The following is a 23,055-nucleotide window of genomic DNA, read 5'->3' on the forward strand; positions in this document are numbered from 1 at the left end:
CCCTAAAGAGATACCTGAGCCACCATGAAAGCAATAGCAGTACAAGTAACAAAAAGTGATAACTTCATAATGTTTAATGGTGTTTGTATAATATTGAAACCATCAGGGACTTTACTGGAATGACAGAAATGAAAATGTCTCCACAATCTTAAATCTTTTTGTCTTTGATGTTAAGTAACGGAGAGTTTTTTTACTTCCGAACACATGACACGGTGTCAAAAGAGAATTTGTTCACAGCTTTCTGCCGAGCAGCAAGCGGTTAACTTGACAGACAGATGACCACAGTGGCGCTTTTTTTATCTGCATAGAGATAAGAAGATAATCTCTTTCTCTGTTTGTGTGAGCTGTAGAAATTATTAGAGTTTCTCACAGTTTTTTGTTTTTTTATAGGTGGTCGTAAATAAAGTTGTATTTGTTGGCTTTGAATTTTTATGCACGACTTGACAGCACTCTACAGTTTTGTTCTTGCGCCATGTGTGAACTTATTAGAGGTTAGAGGAGCTTATCTGAGGTGCTAATCAGTAATCATCTGCTGAGACTGGTCTGAATTACGTTCAGCAAGTTCTGTTTGTAACCGTGTTCATCAATGTATCCTGAGCATGAAACTATACATCAGAAATACTTAAGAGACTCTCGCACATCCATTCCTCTCTTTAGACGAGCCGTCACAGCAGGACAGTTCAAGTCTACAGGCATAATAGACTGTGTCATGACATTTCTCTTACACATATATGAAATGACAAGCCGAGAGGCCCTTCAGACTGTAGGTGTGCCACACTCTTAGTGTTGGGACTTCGTGTTACTTGAAAGCTGAAACATCTAGCTGAGAAACCCTAGGCTTTCAGGATTTTAATTATTACTCTATCTAATGCTGTCTTTGATCATATCAAAACATTCTTCATATTACTTCAAATAACTCAATTTCGATCTCCAGAACTAAGTGGGAGATTTTCATCTGGTCCCACTACCCAGATAGACATGTCAGAAGATGGTCAGATTACAAAGGAGAACAATGTCTGCACTGTAGCAGAGTACATGTTTGTGTGTGACACTCTGACTCCTCTTGAGTGTCAGGAGGGGACAGAGTATCTGTTTGTGGCCTCAATCATGTGCTCTCCCTTTGCGTGTGTCTGTGTGTGTGTATGTGTGTGTGTGTGTGTGTGTGTGTGTGTGTGTGTGTGTGTGTGTGTGTGTGTGTGTGTGTTTGTGTGTGTGTGTGTGTGTGTGTGTGTGTGAGAGAGAGAGAGAGAGAGAGAGTCAGTGACAAGAACCAGCTTCATATGTGGATATAAAAGGCTCATTCTAAGGGAACATAAAAGACTTAGTTTCCGGTCATACCAATGAAAACACGATTATGAATATCACAATATTTTTTGGGCCAATAAATCTGCCTAAATCCTATTCACTGTACCTTTTAGTGTATTTTTTGGCAAATTGAAAGTTATCACTATATTAACATTGATGATTCCTGTGAGCAATGTCCCGAGAGAAGCATGGCATCTTCACTCATGGACTATTTTTAGAGGAGCACAGAGGACTGATAGAGAGCATCATCACATGTGCAACGACAATCACCTGAAGCTCAATATCAGCGAAACCAATCGAGCTAGCAAAGGAACAGGAGGCCTTTTCTGTAAAACTAGAAGATACTAACGATACTAACGTAAAATAAATTATTACTTAGCTCAGATAGCTCAAGAAGCATGGACTGATGTTATCGCTTTCGAAACTGGAATTAAAAAACACTAACGGATGAGCTACATTGTTTAACAGGTCAGTTTTTGTCTGGAAAGACGGAGCACCATGTAATACGAAGGGGGCTCTTTGCCATGTGGATGCAGCGAGGACAGCATGTGCAGCATCAAGTCTGAACATCACAGAAGCTCAGGGCTTTGCAAGAGTTGTGTCTGTACCAAAACCAGTTGTCTTAAAAGAAACTGTGTGTATAATATAATAACATCTACAGACAAAACTGGATACTCTAGCCTTTGATATGATGAACCGGGTCCACTTGTCCTTGATATACTCGTCCAGGACTTCTGAAAACTTCCTATCAAACAGTTCAAGTAACACATATATCGATGTGCAGAGAAGATGTCGCCATAGGAATGACCACATCCAGTTGACAGAAAGTCAATATGACATGGCGAACAGAAAGAGTCCAAGCCTTACTGTACCTTCTGTTAAATACACTTACACACTGTATCCATGGAAGTAACTAAGCATTACAATAATTTCTAACCAGAGCCCATTTGATTCTCCATGACGAGGTGTGAGACTGGTCAAGTGACAGGTGGGTCAGTCTGCCTCCTCCTCCCTTAAGACAGGCCACGGAGAGACTGGGAGGCTTGGTGACAGGCCAGGTCCTTTCACAATCAATAAAACATGCTCAATTCCCAATCCGGTACATTCTCCTCCCTCTCTGCGCTTAAGTCTGTGCTCACTCCACACAAAGTTGAGGCTTTTTTCCCTCGACTGTTGTCCTATATAAAAGGTAACATCAAATTATAGTAGATGTACGTCTTCCTAACGAACAAAGAAACGAGGCCAGTGTTTTTCTGTATGTTTGCAACAAAACGGTATCAACTAGACCACCGTAATCTTTTCCAGTGTACTCATCTTATAAGAATATATTCATTAATTCTATCTGGCTTGTGTCAAAGAGGCTACCGCTATGTGTTGCAAGCATGTCTTCACTTCTTTGAAGGTGATGGACAGCAGCCAAAGTCCTAAGCAGAGCTGTGACAGTTGCGCTTCCTGTGCAAGGCACTGTTAGCCTCAGTATCCTACCACGGCAGACAAGACTCAACTTCCTGCCCCTCGACTTCCTGTTATTCACGACCCGTTTACTCGCCCCTCTGCAGGGGAGTCAGGGAGAGCCGGTAGGAGATGGAGAGGAGGAAGAAAGGGAGGGACCACCTTTGGGACACCCTTCCCCTCTGATCCTTCCCCTTATTATCGTCCTCACAGAGTCTGAGACTAAACAACAACAAAGGCTCATCTCCTGTGGCTTCACTCTGTGTGCTTATTATGTTTACTGGAAGGATCATTACGCAGGCTGGACGACATGCACACACTGCTCTCAGCCACTCACTTTACAATTAGTAGGCAGAGACCTTTCCTTGTTATTCAAACACTCAACTGGTTACATAAGAATGAATCACAGCTTTCACGATACTAGTAAATATGCATTGAAACAACATGATTATAAGAGAAGTACATTTCGAATAGGATGCAACAGCCTCACGCGGTAATCTGATGTGCATTGAAATGTGGATTCTGTGAAATAATCCATGAAAACGTTCTGAAGTGTATCAAACTCAATGTGTCAACACTGTGGCTCAGTTCTGATTAGCTTCTGGCAGACTGGAGACATAAAGCGAAGCAGCCTAAATCCACAGTTTTACCGATTTGTTTCAATGGAGCCTTGACACCAGCGCAGTCGGAAATGAACATCCCCCTCTTTGTTCTCGCTTTCATCAGGAGGTGCTGTACCTGTAAATGGGGCTGCTGGCCTGAGGGGAGTGGAGGCAAGCCAGCCCTCTCACGCTTTTCTCTATTTTCCCTTTTGTGAGAGCACGCTTATCTCCCTCTCCAGCAGTGAAAGGCAGGATTGTGGCCCCAGCAGCATCACTAGTGTTAATGTCTCCTGATGCTAATCTGACACATGGCTGATCCCTCAACAACCACTTTCTCCATCCCCTTTTTTTCAACCCTCCCCCTTCTTTCTTTTTCTTTCTTTCTTGCGTTTTCTCATGATTTCTCGCTTTCTTTTTTCTTTGAACTCATGTTATACATTCCCTCACCTCAGTTTCCAAGGCAACTAATGAGATATAATTAATAAGAGCTATCGCAAGGGCATGCGAACAAAAAAGAAAGTGAAAAGGGGCTTTGAGAAATGTAAAGACCGAGGTGGGGCAGTCTGCAAAACATGGACTTGCAGCACTTCCCCTACCTCTGTGAAGCATTGTTTGGGGTGACACTTCCCGCACAAAAAAAATAAATTTAAAAAACATTTAAAGAGGAAGGTAAATCACTATGATATGAATACCCTGAAGGTGGTTGGCACAAAAGATAAACATGCAGGACCAAATGTTGAGACAAATTAATGAATTTCTTATTGATTTAAAGTCAGGCCATGTTAGAAGGAATTTTAAATAAGTCTGAACCTAATTCAATCGAGGAAGATGTAAAAATGCATTGTTCAGTTGTAGACAGTGACCTGCACAGTAGGGACAGTGACAAAGACAGCAGTGAAAGCCTGCACTGAAATGGCAGCCAAGCAGACAGCGAGTGGTTAATCTGCCCTGATGACTGGTAGCTCAGTCCAACTCTCCAATGACCCAGCTGTAATCCCACATTGGATCGATGCAAGTTCAAACAATCCTCCATGCTGCTAGCACCTTGCTTGGGCTGAGGGATGGTTCTGTAAGACAGGGACCCGCAGACGGAAAGCTACTTATCACCTCCAAAATGACATCAAAAGGAAAGAAAACCCCACAGGATGAACCTGCTCTCGCTGAGAAAATGTTTTACTGTGGCCCACGTTACACAGCCAATTGAATGGAAATGATGTCACTCTTTCGATGGATACCAGACATGTATCCAATCTAAAAAATCTGAATGGTCGACGAGTGGATATAACAACCAATAATAAAGGGCATCATGTGCTGACAGCATTACCAGACAGACATCCTCCATCTCATCTCACTCTCACAGTACTGTCAGGAGGACTATGCAAGGTGACTTTGACTAAGTGCCTTGGGGTTTCACGAGAAAACGCCATTGACATTACATTAATTTCATGTCTCTTTTTTAACTGACTTAGCGCCACAGAGCCCTGGATACCATGGGAAAAAAAATGAAACAGACATTTTTGCCTCAGCTGCAAGGCACAGGCACCGGGAATCTGAAAGACAACAGTGACAAATAGGTGACATGATCAGCGACCAACTTTTTCCTTACTTAAAGAGTCGTTTAACAAGGAGGAGGCATTTGCTCAATACAGCGGGATAAACGTTAGTCAGAAACTTTCCACTGCACTTCATGTGTGTGTTTGGGTTTGATAGCAGGTGTGTGTATGGAAAAGAGACAGACAGAAAACAAGAGAGGAAGGGAGGGAGCGACCAGTATGACTGTGTTAACTATGTGGAAAGATGTAAGGGAAACAAGACTAAAAGAAGCACCCCGCGCCTATCCCATCCCACCTCAGTGGTAGTGTGCGGCAGCGGCGTTGTAACATAATTACTGCTGGGACACTTCTATTCCCACTGATCCATTTGCGTCAGTCAGGTTCTCGTGCCCAGCCAATGAATGGATTCTCAGTTTCTCAAGGATAAAGAGATGACCCTCTCCTAACAGTTATATCCATTTCATGTTGAAAAGCTACTCTCCTCCTCAAGGTAAATCCCTTGATGCATATTTCAGTAAAACTTTTTTGAACAAAGACAATGATAATAACTACCCTGGTGCAAGAATAGGGGGGTGAATTATGTCTAAAAAAAAGAGAATGTGCTTGATAACAGAGATCATAAACATTACGGTACAGTTGCTATAATGTCCGACTACCTAGACTTAGTTTATGCCTCTAGCATTAAAATTTGAGTCACAGAGCGAAGCATCCGAGATTAACTACAGAAAAAACAAAAGATTGTTAAACAATATTTAATGCCAAGCTGAAGGCATTGCCACGATCCTTAAAGACAAACCAACTGGATGAAATGATATTCTATCCAGCCCATGGCAAAATACTATCCTTTCCTTACCCATACCTATTCCGATAACTGACCTTGCCTATAGGCCAATACCCACCACTAATCCAATACCAATTGGTTAAATGCAAAAAAATATATATTATTATTATTATTATTATTATTATTATAACATTGCTATCATGGTTGTATGGCCTGGCTCAGGTTACATTTCCTTTGTACAACATGAACAAATAAATACAAATACTCTCTCATCTCTGTTGAGAGCTGGTTGTGTGGGTACCGATAAGGTGGGATGTATGGATCAGGTATAAAGTGACACATGTTGTTGTTATTCCTATGTAAAGAAATGAGCTGATGAATTATATGATAATGTGATATCGGATCGGTGCACAGACTCGCAACTACATTTTAGGCTGTATCGCAGGCATTGAGGATCATTTTTAAATCAGCCAATCTACATATGGTACAAATATGTAAAATGCAATTGACAGACTAATAACTAACTACTCACATCATATTAATGCCATCGGTTAAACAAACTATGTCTCTAAGGAAAAGCCCTCCATCACCAACATTCCTTATGACAGTATGTCAGTTTAACAAGCCAATGTCTTGACATGGCACGGCATCATTCAGCACTCTTTAAGGATGAGCACTTCCTGTGGCACGCGGCACTTGTTAGACGTCTGAATCTCGCAGTCCACTATTGCAAAACTGGTGGAGCAAATATCTCAAGAAAGTTCTGTTTTTCTAACACTACGACACAGACACACTAACACACATGAATAAATAAAATGAATGCATGCATGGTCCTCGAGGTTTATAAATTTGCGTAGCATTACAGTGTAGTGCTGTGGTCTGATGGCATGTGTCCATTTGCATGGTTGTCTATCATCAGATGGACTTCTCACCAGGGAACAATAGTAATGCCAGCACCATAGGGAGCTTAAGTCCCCCACCCTCCAAGGATCCCTGCAAGCTGCGTTAAGTGCCATGGCAGCCTTTTGATGTTGCACAGGCCGCAACTCAGAAATGGTAAACAGAAAAGATGAACCGAGATCTTCCTCCAGGGGGAATCCACACTGTAAGGATATTAGGGACGTCATGCATAATGTGTCTCAGCAGCAGCGCATTTACTCGATCTCAACACATCTTTGGAAGCACTGTGGATCCAGATTAGACACTGAGATTCCAGATATTCAACTCTCCCCCAGTGTTTGATAATCAGCAGGCAGATTTAACTAAACAAATATTGAGCGCCGGAGAAAGACAACAGTTTTTGGTACACATGGATGTAGTCCATATGTTTAGGATTATATTTACTATCCGCCTTCAGAGAATGTCTGCCGTTAATGGAAAAAAAATTAAAAAGCGCAGAATAAATATTTGATTTTCTTTCCACATTTTTATCTTTCACTCGATGTCTCTTTCCCACAGTGTTCCATTACATAAAAGGTTTATGCAATCTGAGCAGTGAGGATGACCATGAGTCATAACAGGGAAAGAGGCTAGCTGAAGTAGCATTGATTTTTTTTTCTTCTTACAATTCCATGTTATAGAATTAGGCTGTTAATGATCTCACAAAGGCCTGCTACTCACACATTCTATTTCATGTAAAAAAAATAAATAAAATACCAATAAAGCAACTACTTATCCATTTCTACAAAAACAGTGTGACACATTCAGGCTGGATATGTAGAAATTGTAGAAACTGCATTTGTAAATGTTTGTCTATTTTTTATGTTACTAGGTTTGCATACGGTCACACTAAGAGACTAATGAGTCTGCTCTGAGTGTTTAACAGTAAACAGCAGTTTCAATAACAGAATCCCTGAAAGCTTTTTTCACAAGGCAGATGGGACAAATGATGCACACGGCATATCGTAATTTCTTCATCACTGATACAAGTTGAGAAAACTGACTTTAAATCTGAAAGATGTTGTATCTCTATTGACATCAATAAACGGCATTCACTGAGCAAAATAACATGTTCGCAGCTACAGCCTACGGTTTCTCCCAAATCAGATGATGTGTGCTAGCTGTCACATGAACACTGTGTGCAAACAGTGTGATGGTGAGAGAGGGAGTCAGACAGAGTAAGGGAAAGAGAGGGAGAGACCCCACAGGGCCTGCTGCTCGCCTCTCCAGGAATCTTTTCAGTCAAACTGTTTGCTGATAGCCTCTGGTCCTGAACTCAGTTCTGAACACCTCTGTTTGTTGGAGAGGTTGAGCGGCGGAGGGAAAGAAAATCAAGAACAACACAGTCTGACATGAATACAGGCTGGCCACAGCTCACTGGTGGAAACACTGCGCCATTTCCAACGAGATTTGCAGCCCACAGCACGCAGATGGAAAGTGGACTGGGAGAAAGGGAGAGACAGACGGGCAGACGCACAAACAGCGGGCGGACTCAACACCTCACTCACAAACGCAGTCACACCACAGAGAGAAGGGATCTAGAGATGCAATGACAATACTTTTCGAATTGTCCTTGATTTTAAAAGTCTAACTTATACTAAATTCAAAAACACATGAGAGAGGGATTTTGGAAAACGTGTCCACTTCAAGAGTGAAGAGTAATGTTCACTCGTGTTATCACCCAGAATCAAAACACAACATAAACACAACAAACTGTACCTCAGTGGAGTGAATAACAGCAAAAAGACTGAAAAAGTTGCTGAAAAAGAACGTGCATGAAGCGCTGCAGCGTTCCCACTCGAGTTAAGCCCCGACAGCAGAGAGGAAGACAACTTTGAACTGCAAGTCAGAGCCCTGTGGTGGGCTGGGGCTCTTCCAGAGAGCGGCGGGTGCTGGGTCACTTCCCCTCACTGTTCATGAGGCTTGTGTGCAGCAGAATAATGGGAGGAATCACATCCCCCCCAGCTGTCCGGGTTCTGCTTCTCAGACAAACAGAAAAACAACGATATCACCGGCCAGACCTCCTTCCTGCGACTCGGGAGGCCATAGAGCCGGTCAAGCTGTGGGAGATTCAACTCTCCCTTCCAAAAGCTACTGGACTTTTTGTCATTGTGCCGAGATGTGACACCAAGCTCTCACAGCTGTATTTACTACACCAGCCACTGGTGAACGCTTCTCCAAGGACTCTTTTCGCTATATTGCGTAACCTGATAGGAGGCTCAATTAAATGTTTCAAATCATCTTATTTTAGCTCTTGATAACGGTGTAAACATCTTCATCTCACAGAGCTTACCAGACTTTGAAGAAAGTTTACTTTGCACATAATTCAATTGTTTGTTCCTGATGCTTCTACTTCAGCTCTATTCAAAGTTAGAGAAAATAAATCTCCAGTGAGAGATGCTTTTTAAGATCTACAGTAGAACATCAGGAATTCAATACAGTGGGGTATATTAGCAATCATGGGAGATCTTTTGATCTAGTAAATTAGATTATAATATATTCCTTTGATTTATGTTTTTTTTTCAGAGTCTCATTAAAATTCACTTAAAATGCAACTCAGCAAAGAGATGTCTTTCTTAACTTCCTTTTCAACTATCGGTTTTGCTCTATACATGATTCAACTTAACATCACCAGAGTATTGAGTCGCAACACAGTCACTTGGCTGGTATTACATCTCCATGACGGAAAATGGCTGTTTCATGTAAACAACAATAGGAAAAAAACACTTAAAAAAGAGGACTAACCAAACCACAGGACACACACGTTTGGTGTGTAAGCCCTGTAAATGTGACCAACTCACTTTTGAGATGATGCAGTGTGAAACTGTGGTTTTTCTTGCACTCCAGAGAGCAAAATGAGGATGAGGCATCTTAAAAGGGTGCTGAATGACTCGACTTCTCAAAGTCATCACCCTTTTGCTTCACTGCACGCTTTCACAGTCTACCCTCCCAAACCACATTGTGTGCATGTGCTATTCTTTCTGCTCATTAGAGAACGTGGCCTGTCAAAACTCAACACAGTCGCCAGCAACTGACGGAACTCAAAAGAAATGGTATCGTGCTTTACAAATAGACACTAACAACACAAAGTAACTACGGTGTTATTTTAGGACACTACTGTTGCTACAGTGGCTACGTAACACCATGTGTTTGTGTAAGTGTATTCTGAGTCACAGTCGGTGTCCAGTATGGATTTGGAGTGAGAGACAGATGCGGGTTGGAGTGGCGAAAGCAGATCAACAGCAGATTCAGAGCGCGGCTCTGCTTGAGGATCTTCCTGCTGTTTTCTCCTGTGTGGTCCAGGTTGAAGAGGTGAAGAAACCTCCAGTTAGCCTCGTTTGGAAGAGCAGGGGCGACAGGAAAAGACGGTGCGGCCTTAAGCTGCTCTGTCCTGCTCAGCAGCACATGTGCTGAGTGAGCCAAACAGGGTGGCTTACCACCAGAGGTCTCAGTCAAGGGCAGGACAGTTGAAAGGTCACTGCTAGCAGTCTTGCTATACAAACAGTGCCTCGGCGAGTAATACATTCACCCTCAGAGCTTACCTCAGGCTATTAGAGGGCTTAAACAATAGAGTTTCTGACAGCCACTCATATTTACTTATTTAATGTTTGAAGTTAAATGTTTTTATTGCAGTATCCATGTCATTTATTTAGATAGACATTTGGAAAGTGAAAAAAAAACATTTATATAGGAAGTAATAACCTTAATATGAGTTCTATCAATTGCCTATAACATTTTTAAAACTGTATTAAAATCTAAACACTGTATTTTAAGATTTAAATGAACATTCCCTTACTTAGATTCAACCACCCTATGTAAAACGGTAATTAGTTTTTAGCAAGTTGATGTTGTCTGTCAGTACTCGTTCTCACCCAGACCCACAGCTCATGATCCCAGCTCATGCAGATGTTGTTTAACACAGGCAGCACATGCAAACACAGGAACTAAACGCAGGACTTCTTGGCAGTGAGGTACGAGTGCTAACCAAGGGCCACAGTGACCTATATATAAGAATATTATGTAGAAATGGGTCTCTTGAGTTAAAAATATTTTTTGTTTTCCTGCTTTAAATTTACAGTTACGATCTGATTATTGGTTTTCTGTACACCAACCGCCAGCTATCTGTTTACAAAAGTCTTTTCTCTTTCGTCTACAGGGGACAGTCTACAGTTAACTGCGGTCAAAAACATTATCTGCCAGGCTCAAGATTCTGCATCCAACCTCCAGGTCTCACAGGAAAACGCTGGAATCTCCATATTGATGATAGAGCTCCAATAAACAATGAATCATGCTATAAAGATGCTGAGTGATCTTAATTTTCTTTTCTTTTCTTTTTTAGAAAACACCAGTTTTTAAAGTCACTGCACAAAGAAAACGGAAAGACCATTATTAATTTAAGAGAAAGAAAGTACAAGTACATTTGCCTTTGAACCTTTGCAACCTTTCTGGCATTTAAGTTTCTAAAAAGAGCCACAACCTCAATCAAAAAAACTGTATTTAATGCACACTTTCTTCACCAGGAATTTCAACAGCACCTAATGTTCACTTTGAGGCAACAATACATATTAATTAAATAAAGACAAAAGATTGAAAAAAAAAGATTCACAATCATGTTACAAATTTAAAAAACGCATTTCTAAAACAACATTATTATCCATAATCGCTGTAAATGTTCGAGCACATTTTGCAGCATAAAAGAACATCTTGGCTAACCACACAATGAAAGGAACACTATCCTCTTTATTGGACCAAGAACGTTCGGCTTCTATCTCTTATTTTTCACTTGATACATCCTTGGCTTTCAGCTTTCTGGTGTTTTTGTCCTCCTTGGAAAAATGTCCTGGGAGAAGGAGAGTGGAGGAGATAGACTTTCACTCAGTGATTCAGAGGCATCGTGTAAACGCCAGCATTCTCTTTCTGACAACCAGCGTTAATTGCAGATCCGACTCGCCCACACACTCCACATTTCTCCTGGAAGGAGAAGCTGAGACACTGAGATTGAAGTGGGATGAGGAGTGCAGTAAAAGATGCTGCAGCTGCCCGTTCCTCACACCGTCACCACCTCTCATTTCTCCCTTTCCACTGAGAACTTGTGCTAAGACGCTAACACTCACTTACTCACATTTACAGAGACATGCAGGGAAACACAAACATACCATGTAACAAGGCTAAAGCAGTTAATAAACAGTGGTAGTCATCGTGTAAAATCCTCCATCCATTTAACTTCATCACCAGGCTGTTGATTAAATGATAGGGTGGAATCTAACAGATATTTTATCAAAACTCTCTGTGTGTGTTTGCACAATGGCAAAGGTAGAACATTTGGGGTCTCTGAGGTTAGAGCAACAGTTCACTATATCTACGAGAGATACATGTGTGATGGCTCCCTCTGTGCCTGCCTTCACACGCATCATATTCATTCCTTTGACGAATATGCAACATAAATTGTTCAAATGATATTCATTTCAGCAGCGCTGAAAGAATCCCTCATCCACACATTAGACATAAGAGCTCACGTGATGTGGATCATGAGCAACAAGGCCCATTACTAGCGAGGCCAGGGGCAGTACAGATGCTAATGACTGCAGATTGAAGGGTGTTTTACTGCTTTGCTTTAGAAATCAAAGGCAACCAGCTGGTATGGTAATGTACATGCCGTCAGAGCGGCGGTAACGTTAAACGGACAGTGAAAAATAAAAGCATGCTTTAATACTGATGCAACAACTCATGTCCCTGAAGAATTACTTTAACAATAAAAGGTGCCACTGGTTCACACTGATAACTGGCATACTTTAAGTAGTAAATAATGTACTACTGGGAGAATGGCAAAGACATAAATTTGAAATACATGTAAGTAAACAATACACTGAATACACAGCTTCTATGGATGCTGATGCAGTTTGGCTTTACCGATCTACAAAATATATTGTATTTGATCTGTAGAGTAACACAAAACACAGTTTACGAGTTGCCAAACGTCAAACAACCAACCAATTTCCGAAGAAAGAATTAACTTGTAAAAGAGAAGTAAATAGTGCACAATTTTAGGTTATGGCTGTATTCTCTGCCACAACTGAATATAATTGACTCCTCCTGTACAATATTAATGAGACGTGCATAGTGTAAGCATACACTAGAAAACATTTGAGAAGGTCAGGTTACTGATGGCCACAGCCCACTCTGGCGAGAGGTTAAGGTCACAAGAGTCCCACAGATTCAAAGAACCACCAGACAGCAAAGATCCTCTCTCATGCGCTGATACCAAACTGACCTTACAGCTTTCCCGAAAAGGACTGTGCACAATCCCATAGTCTGTCTCTTAAAAAAAATAAACAGATGGAAATCAATACAATAATTAGCTCCAAACTATGTCACATTTATTCACCCGAGTAGAAATATTTCAGCTGATTTTATTTCAGTTTGAAACCATCAGTTAACCCTCCCCCATGGTCTCTGAATGAAACTTTTGACTTTATAACCAGAAATATGCAGCATCGGGTTTAAGGGTCTGATTATCTGTATATCGGGTTAAAGTGCCAAAAATAAAATGAACTAAGGCTCGATGTCATGCAGCTACTTGTGCTTGGCAACTCCTCTTGTTATTGAGTATGTTGCAGGCATACAGACACCACTGGTAACAACATGTATGGCAATAAGAAAGTGTACCATATCACCGAGGACAGGCTGACCATGTAGATTTCAGCACAAAATCAAGCAATTATCAAAACTGACGAGCGCCAAAATGCTGAAACTCTAACTATAATACATAAATGTGGACTGAATTTGGTGTTGGCAAGGTTTTAATGTTTGTAGAAGTTGTAACAATGTGCATATATCCACTTTGCTGTAAACTCAATACAGACTAGAACTTCTAGTACTGTGAACTGCTCTTGTTGTGATGGATCAACGGTGTTATTATCAACACATTGATTTCTATGTTACTCAAACGATGCGCCTGTTCTACAAAGTCAGTTTGACAACCCGCACTTTCGATCCCAAGATTACAGGTGAGGGAGTTGTAACTCACAAATTGACTATCTTTAAGAATAGACAGCGAGGCTTGTCACCAGCGTATTACCGTCGACGATGATTCCCGTAAAAGTTTCTCGCAAATTGGACTGATATCAACAGCGCGCGCGCGTCTGACTGCACCCTTTACACACACACACATTTGGACGTTTTACGTGTGACCTAACTGATCATTCAACCTGACTTTTGTTGAGTACCACGGCATTGCAATCCGTAGCTTGTCTCGTATTCACCTCGTACCCCGGAGAAGACTGATAAATAGAGAGATAGATAACGTCTGCGTCTCCCAAATCCTCTCTACGTCTCCCTCTTGCGCTGCTCTCACTCACTGGAGCTTCAGAAACGCTGCCACACACACTCCGCAACATTGTTTCTATTTCCGTTACTCACCTTTACTCCAAAGTCAGTCGCCGTGTATAGACACTCTATATCGGTGGCTCCAGTGGATAAACGTAATTTCAGTTCACATTTACACGCTGACTGCTATTTTAGGGGGAGCTGACAAACTCAGAAAAAGCCAGTCTCCCTCTTGTCAGCGAGAGACTCCTCCCCTTATCTGACGAACTGCCTCTCTCTCTCTCTCTCTCTCTCTCTCTCTCTCTCTCTCTCTCTCTCTCTCTCTCTCTTCCACACACACGCACGCACGCACGCACGCACACAAACCACAGTCAAAACATTAGAATAAGTAGTACAAATGTAAATAAAAACGTAAAAAAGCAAATAAAGTGAAAAAGACCTGAGCCACGTACGTCGTGCCAATAGTTTACTGTTTATGTCTATGTTTACTGTTTATATATATATATATATATATATATATATATATATATATATATATATATATATATATATATATATATATATATATATGTATGTATGTATGTATATATGCTACATTTTTTAATGTAGTTCTGTTGTTTGACTCGTGCATAATCATTATAACAACAACCGTGTTCCAGACAGCCCTAAGGATGAGTCAGTGACAGCATAAAACAGAATAAACTTTGGCAAAAAGAACTTACAAAAACACAAATACCATCTAAATCAAAGACAATAATTACAGAAGTACAATGTGTTTTCTTCAAGACTGACTTAACATTAAGACAACTACTTTCCCAACTGACTTGGCTTGGCCTCATCACATTAGACACATTTGACGTCACATCTCTAAGACAACAGCAATGGAATTTGGTTTAAAGAGCACTTCCCGCAGCCAATGCGAAGCTTCAGCGTCTGTTGAGCAGCCAATCAGAGAAGAGGGGCGGGATCTGGATGACTCGCACGTGAGCATGTCACGTGTACGTGCAGGATCAGAGGAAGTGGGTTGCTTGGCTCATTGGATTGTTTACACTGGCGTTTGGAAGCAGGTGCGATAGAAGTTGAGCACAATTATCATCCTCTGTTTCAGTTATGTATTTAATATGAATGGGAGGCATGTGATGCCAGGTTTAGATGGAGGCACTACATGCACAAGGGCACATTTTATAAAGAAATGTCAAGTTAATAGGTCTACCTGTTTCACACGTGTGTATACAGTGCGAAAAAGTGACACAATCCAGTTATCACACTATACACAAGTATTAGTAATTTTCTAGTACTTTACTTCTACTCCACTCAATTTTATAAATCAATATTGTACTTCTCCAACGCCTAAAGTTTCTGTAGTTTAAGATTGTATAAATGTTTGTAAAATCGTAATAATTTCTGTACAAATCCAGTCATGCTCTAATGATATTACAAACACAAATGTGGTCATTTTGTCTCCATAATGAGTGTTTCTATATCATATAACTTTCTCATTTAGGTCATGGAACTTTAAAGACACCTTACTGATTACTGCAAGTGGCATTTAAAATGTTTAAATACTAAGAGTCACTTGCCAAACTCGCTTACTTTTTTAATATACCCACATCTCTTTCTATTTTAGAAATAGCAGCCAAAGCAAACAGAATCACGGACTTGATGGCAACATTGCTCCTGCTGAAGAGTAAAACAGTGCGTGATTATTTTGGCATCCTAATGGCTTCCTGTTATATTACACTGCATGCTCACTAATGAAGGGAAGGAGTTTTCACAAAGCACGGCTCCTGCTGTCTGTAGCTAATTTGTATTAGTCTAGTATAGCCTGGTCCCTGGTGTATTGTGCTACCTTTTTCACCAGTTAGTCCCAGTCCCAAAGGAAAAGTCTTCCTCATCCTCCTCATTGCTCTAGGCCAAGGTGTCACAACTGCCCATAATGGATTGTAATACCCGTTCAACACGGTTCCTGTATTACTTACCACTACATCCACACACACACATATATGTACACATCATTTTTAACAGGCCAGTGGAGATATAGGAGATTACAATCTCTGCCAGTTGAGGATAATGACCTATTACTTGTAATACTTGATTAGTAGTATTCACTTCTGCTTCTCACACCCACATCAGCCCTTCATATTAAGCCATTGTAGGACAATGCATAACTTTTTATTTGTTTGTCGCAGAACTGGTATCATCATTTAATTTGGCCCAAATGCAATGATTGGATGGACGTCCTGCCCGTGTACATACTGTACCGGCCTTCCTTTCTGCTTGTATTTGGCTGTGTACTCATTACTCATTAGCCGAGTCTTCAACAGCTGTGAGTACTAATAATAGCCATGTTCGTTTTTTATGTTCATAAGGATAATTGTGGGGTAGTGTCTTTCGAGGGAAGACTGAATGGACGGGCTGTCAATGTTACCAATTTCATGACTTTCTTGCTAGATTTTGCTACTTTTGGAGCTCGGGCTGCTAGCTACTTTCTCGAGAAAAGAATGGCAACACCGAATGTAATTCAGCTACTTCATCTTTTATCCCTGAAGCTTTACGTTTACACAACGGAAAAGCCCTGAGGCACTTGTGCAAAATCGACAAACCAATAACAATACCACAATACCTAAAGACACTCCCAATGCCTCAAACCCAAACTAATATAAAACTAGATTACCCTAAACAGGTGGGACATGAAACAAGCTCTCAAGTAAATGAGAGCTTGCTGTAGGGTGGTGAGGTATCTTGTTAATCCTGGCATGGACAGCCTCCTTTAATGACAATGTTGGCAGTTTGATCCTCTGCTCTTACGTATGTCAAAGTGTCCTTAAGTGAGACACTGAGCCCCATTTGCTCCCTGGATGCTTTACAGCAGCCCACTGATACTAAATTGCTGACAATGCGTTAACTCCAGAGGTAAAATTGAATGTGTATATATGGGATGAAATAAAGTTTAGGTTCAGAAATATATTTTTTTTTTAATGAAAACTTTTCTCAGAATTACAGAGATAATTATCTCTTCACAACGGAAAAACTGGGGAAATATTTTTTATTTTTCTCAAATGAGTATATTGCGCCTCCTGAAATACCAAATGAAATTAAGAATATGGAGGTAAATAATTATACTGTGATACAATTATGACAAATGTATTTCCTTTATTATGTAGATGTATAAAATTGTATTCCATAGGACACAAAAGCACTGATTTCAAAATGCAACAACCTGGAGGAATATTGGCAGCCGACAGGAGTAACAGGACACTCTGATCACTTCTCTTCACACCTATGTCCCTGCCCAAGCCCCTCATGCTTAGTTACATTCATCGAAATGTCCCTTCTCAAGACACCATTGAAATTGCTGAAACAGCAAATGAGAGCTCTATTAAATAAGCTCTTTTTTTTTAAAAATCTTTCCATCCATCTGCAAATTGTTTTGAAATTGAAAGCATATTTGCAATATTGCATTATTTAAGAACGTTTAATATTTTTAATAAAAACAATTGACAGCATTGCTCACACTTTATCATCTCACAAATACATGGAATTCTTTACTTTCGTTATTGTGAGTAACGATAGTCAACAACAAAAAATTAGACAGAATCCGTCCCCAGCTGTTTCCTTGGAGTGTTTTCAATCAGTAAAGTTTCTGCTGTGCGGTGGTTCTCAGTGATTTCATGCTGATGCCAACTGACAGTGTGGATCCAAATTGCTCTCAGCATCTCCTTTAGCAACAATCTTGTGTCGACATACACCCCTGCCTACCATCTTCACAAAATGATGCCAGCAACAAAACAGTGATGTTATAACAAAACAATACAAACAACACTACGGTTGTGATTTGCATGATCAGCCTATTAAGTTTCACCTCAACGTGACGCTTACAGTCGACGTGGTGGGATCATTTCTCAAATCCACATAATCACTCAAAAGACACAATCTTGAACTAGATTCGCTATAATTAAAAAAAGGGAATCTTGAAACGACAAAAGCGTTAATTGGCATCACAGTTCCATCATGTGCAAGGAGTCAAGACCTGTCCTGACACCTTTGTCTCACCTGTTTGTTGTTGTTGTTCACAGAACCTGCTGTTTCAATCTCTATTACTCCCCCTACAAGTTTCTTTCTCTCTTCCTTTCTTTCAGTCTACAACACTTCCTCTTCTTTCGGCTGCCTTTGTTTCACTCTGTCCATTGATTTACCTCAAAGCCAGACCAGCTGGCTTTGGATGCTTCCCTCAGAGCCCGAAGAGGCCCGTCTTCACACGCTGTTCCTCTGCTTGTCCCTTGGTCTGTCTGCAGGCAGAGAGCAAGGGGGGTAGGAGTTTGAAAGGTAGGACCCCAGATGGACATAGACATGTCGGGCATGCGTTATGTGACGGGGCTTAGCTCAGCGCTCTCTGGACACAGCCACAGCTGTCAGTCAAAACCCCAGAAAGTGTTGAAGATGTTTCCTTCCTCCCTCAGAAGGCTGGTTGGAAAAAAAAAAGTTTCATCGTCAAATAGATCTTCATAATGAAAGGTATTATTATGTTAATTACATTATTTTAAAACTTTATTCTTCAAATATCCCTGTGAGGTACATTGTCTTTTTTTAAAATTATTATTGGTGAAAAATGTATTTTGTATGACATAGTAAGTGATGCATTTCAACAAGTTGCATGCCAAATAACGGTTTGTTCCAGCAGGGCTTTGATGCGCGACAGCTGGCATTTCCAACATTGCACCAGACCACAAATAGACCCAGACACTCTTTCTCTCCAATTAAAAAAGGGACTAAAACAGTCGTCTCATGCAGCGAGCTTTATTAGGCTATATAAGTCAAGTTTGATCTACAATACGATAGCGGGGAAAGAAATAGATGTTTATTTTGTAAATGAGAAAAGCACAAACAGATCACTGAGTCACACAACTTTCTGAGACAGCAGTCTGACCACCAAGCTCTGAAATAACATTTCATTATCTGAAGCTCATTAAAACAGTCTTTCTGAAAAGCCCTCAACACGTCTCACCGATCCCTGGTCCTCCACTCGCGGCACACTACACATTCAGTCTTGCGACAAACACTGCCAACAAATGCCATCCTGCGGTCTCAGTGACTTTTGAGATAACGACTCTGAAATATAAAGTTACTCATTACATACTCTGCAGTGTTCGTTCCAGAAGCATCAGTTTAATAATCACATCTGCAAGTAGTAATAGAAACATATTAAACATCTAAAATGGTTATTACAACAACATTCTTAAAAATGTGTTCAATAATTTAATTGATGGTTTCAAAGTGCTAAAACTCTCCATCTCCAGTGATTTTAATCATATTAATAGGCACAAACCTTTTCCAACGAAGTAATGTATGAGGAGAACACAGCAATATGTTGCATATTCAAGATCAAGATCTAAAAATACTCCATGTCTCACAGTTTGGATCTCTTCTCTCTTTACCCACTTTAATTAAAAGTAACCAATAGCATAGAATAGCATTCAACTGTTAACGTGTGCAAATGACACTTGAAATGAAAACCCTTTTGATGTGAGTTTGTTGAGGAAAGTGGAGCAGATAACACTGAGCTATGAGATCAGCGGTGAATGTGGCTCAGAAGAGAGGTATCCAGTTAGCTTTGCTGGTCAACTGCAGTCAAATGTTCTTTGCAAACCAAGGCGTTTCAGTGTATTTGTTATTCAGGTTTAATGACAGACACAACTTCTCAAATGATCTGTGATGTTTTTCATCTTGTTTATACCTCACTTCTGTACAACTTTGACGCGCTGCAGTAGGTTTTGTTGAGCGTCTGTGCTCTTCCTGAGGCAGGGAACGACAGCACAAAGGTCCTTATGATGAGTTGATGATCTCTCTTGAGAGTAGTGTCTCTCGGGTTTCATAAAGTATTCTTCTCTCTGTTTATCACACAGCTGAATGCTTATCAACTGCAGGTTGGAGTAGTTTGCTTGATGAGCCCCCCTTTTCCTCCTGCAGATGTACAGAGATCTGCTCTTTAATTATCTCCAATATTCACATGAGCATATAGCTCCATTTATAAAATGTAGTCTCCGCTGTACTGAGCTCATTAAAAATTGAACAAGGTCAGGAATGAAACTGCTCTTACCATTATTCATTTTGTCCCTAATTTCAAGTATTATTTAATTAATCACCTGAAATGACTCAAATAATTCACAATGTCATAAGTTGCTGGGAGATATTAACGGATTTCATACTTACAAATACACATTTATTTTGTGAACAAAATGGAATGAGACACTTTCTGTAATTTCTTGCTTTTTTTGAAAGTAAAAGCCATAAATGTCTGAGATCACACTTATTAAAAAAAAGAACATTCCTGATGCCTTCTCTGGCTTTTCGGGGGTAAAACGTTGATATTCTATGAGGCATAAGGATCATTATGCATTTTACTGTTGGCTAATTTCACAGATTTTCTGACGATGATTGCATCATAAGCAAAAACCTTGTTGTGTGTGTGTGTGATTTTCTGACATCTCAAAAGCCAGTCAGCAGGTGCCATCACTTCTCATTCCCACCATTTGCAGTGTAAAGACATGTTGAGGACGAGCAGGATCAAGGGAGACTGCCAAAGGGAATGTGTGGGAGAGACCGCTCTGTAATTTCTGCCTTTCAGCCAGTTCTTCTTGGCATTTTAGCAACGATTCCCCATCAAGCTAACGCTAATGTAATTCAGTTTGTCAGACTAGATAGCACGAAAGCTAAAGATATCTGAATATACTGTCACTGTTCACCTGTAGGCAGCCTTTCGAAAAACAATCCGGTCTTCAGTCTAATGCAAATTATTTGATTCTTTTTTTCTTTTCATTTTTACCATAGACTTTTTTTTTAACTGATAGATGGCACACTAATGAGGCCTAATAGAAAGTACAATAGTTGAAATGTTTCCTCGTCCTAACTTTTGTTTTTGCTGTCAGATTCTCTAAATTGCTTCTATACTGCTGCCTTTGAAGACCAGCATAATATTAAATGCATATTCCCTCACACTGCTCTACGACTGCCCGGTTGATTTAAAAAAAAAAAACCTACCATATCACACAATTGTAGGTAGGTGCCCAGTTCTAGCTAAGCATTATGACTCATACCAGCGCATAGAGCAGCTATCCAACTCTAATCCACAAGAGATAATTTGGTATTCATGTTTTACAAATGTGCTTGAGAAAAATCCCTAAATCTTTTTGGCAAGTGCAGTCGAGAAAGTCGTGCAAGCATGTCATCCGCCATGAAAAGGCAGCGGGATGGTTGAGTAAAGCAGGGCTTTGTCTCCTGACTTCAGCCTGAAATACACTGCCATCATCAGCTTTCTTTGTAGCAGACTTTGTCTTTCCAGTATTTCACTGGTTTTTCAAAGGTAAATAGAGGCTTGACTCAGTGGGGCAACATGCAGTTTTCCTACAACAGGTAATAAATTTGCGTGTCAGGCCTGCGCGTCACAGATTAAACATGCTTTGTTTGGGATGATTTATGAGTGTGATGTCGTGCTGGCTGTACTTGGCTGTGAGGAGCTGAGGGTTTGATGCTGGTGAGGGGGTAGAAGGTGGGGCGGTGGGTTGGTGAGTGTCAGATTTGACTTACAGGAAGACTGATCTGTAGCTGCTCCGAGGGTGCCCAGTGCAACACACACCTCTGTCATTAATCACACACGACTCCGAGTACAGAGTGCTTTGTCTTCTCCTCCTCTCACACCAATGCTACAAGCTGTCACCATCCTGAGAGAAAGCTGCAGAACAACTATCAAGAAGTAAGAGAAACTGCTGGTGTCTCTCTGAAACTACATGGCATATATGTATGTATTCCCACAAAGAAGTTGCAACACAAATGAAGGAAGCTTTACTCATTTTCCTCTATGGTAGCTGTGGCATGCTAGTATTTCTGCAGGTGCTGGAGGAAAAGAGCTATACAAACCAAACGATCTTCAACCTACGTATACTAGTTGCATAAATATGTTGTGGTCTTTATCTAGACGTTGTTTGACTATAATGTTGGCGCTACTCTTGTACTCTTCCTCCTTCAGAGAAGGTTACCTGGATATAGAGGATTAAGATCATTCACTATCCTTACTAAGAAAGGCTGATTCAGCAAGAAGCGCAGCTGAAAGCATGTTGACTTATAATCCAAATACAGCTGACCGCTGATGCCCCACTTTCTACTGATCTCACACACACACTCCTTCTAGCTTTAGTGTGAGGTAATTAATCACATCAGTAGTATTACGTGAGAGATTGTATTTCAGTGTGATTAGGTGACTCTTGACTTATAGCTGAACTTGTTTTATTAATGATCAACTCCTAGTTGTTAGCCTCCGCCAAACTGTGAAGTTGCACGTCCGTGTCTGAAATATCATCACTTCATCCTATTAGTCACTTGTGTGAAATTGTGACATTCAAAGGCCAAAAACTTGTCATGAGGTCATAGTGAGCATGACCTTTGACCTTAAGCAACCATCAATCTAATCAGATTCAAATTGGTTCACCATTTAATCCAGATGTTTGTGCCAAATACAAAAAATGAGCTCAAGGCGTTTTTGATATTGTGTAAACTATACTATGTTGAGCCTTGTAGAGACTTAAAACAACAACGATTGACAGATAACCCGAAAACATAATGGCTCCGGCCCCTATTGTCGCCGGCAAATATCAAAACATTATTGACATTACATTGCACACATTTGGCTGATGCTTTTGTCCAAATAAACTCACAATATGTGCATATAACTTCCATGGAAACAATAGGTAAGTGGAGCCTTTTCAAACAAACAACTAAATGTTTCTCTATCTCCATGATACTAAGAGAATGATGTCTTATTGCAAAAGTCTATCAATTCAAAAACATTCCTAGTTGTTATGGACTTAATAGAAATAACTAGCGATACTGTAGCAGGAAGAAAACCTTTTTTATGCGACCAGAGAGGTCAAACAAAGGTAATGCACAAAGGAGATCAAACTTGTTATTGTGGACATAGAAGGAGCACAAAATAACATCCATTGAGGAGGAGTCTGTGGCTCTAATATCCTAATAAAATAAATATTCAGAAAAGAGGCAAAGCAGAAAGCACAGCAAAGCATTCAACAACAACCAACAGTTAAGC

At 40.5% G+C, this 23,055-nt stretch overlaps 1 protein-coding gene across 6 annotated transcripts in view; it reads right to left on the bottom strand.

Moving 5' to 3' along the window:
• mef2aa (myocyte enhancer factor 2aa) overlaps positions 1-18,238 on the bottom strand; it is a 60,199-nt gene extending 41,961 nt beyond the window's left edge. For 5 of the 6 annotated variants that reach the window (XM_068602360.1, XM_068602358.1, XM_068602355.1 and 2 more), the window contains exon 1: positions 18,012-18,238. The gene's annotated coding sequence lies outside the window, so the exon portion shown is untranslated. Of the gene's footprint in view, positions 1-14,051; positions 14,194-18,011 lie in introns of those variants that run through there. The other variant, XM_068602356.1, reaches the window with a different exon arrangement.
• Between the last annotated feature and the right edge of the window lie 4,817 nt (positions 18,239-23,055).

This window comes from Clinocottus analis, unplaced genomic scaffold (genome assembly GCF_023055335.1).
Source record: "Clinocottus analis isolate CAN_PGR_092001 unplaced genomic scaffold, fCliAna1.0.p SCAF_6, whole genome shotgun sequence".
Lineage (NCBI taxonomy): Eukaryota > Metazoa > Chordata > Actinopteri > Perciformes > Cottidae > Clinocottus > Clinocottus analis.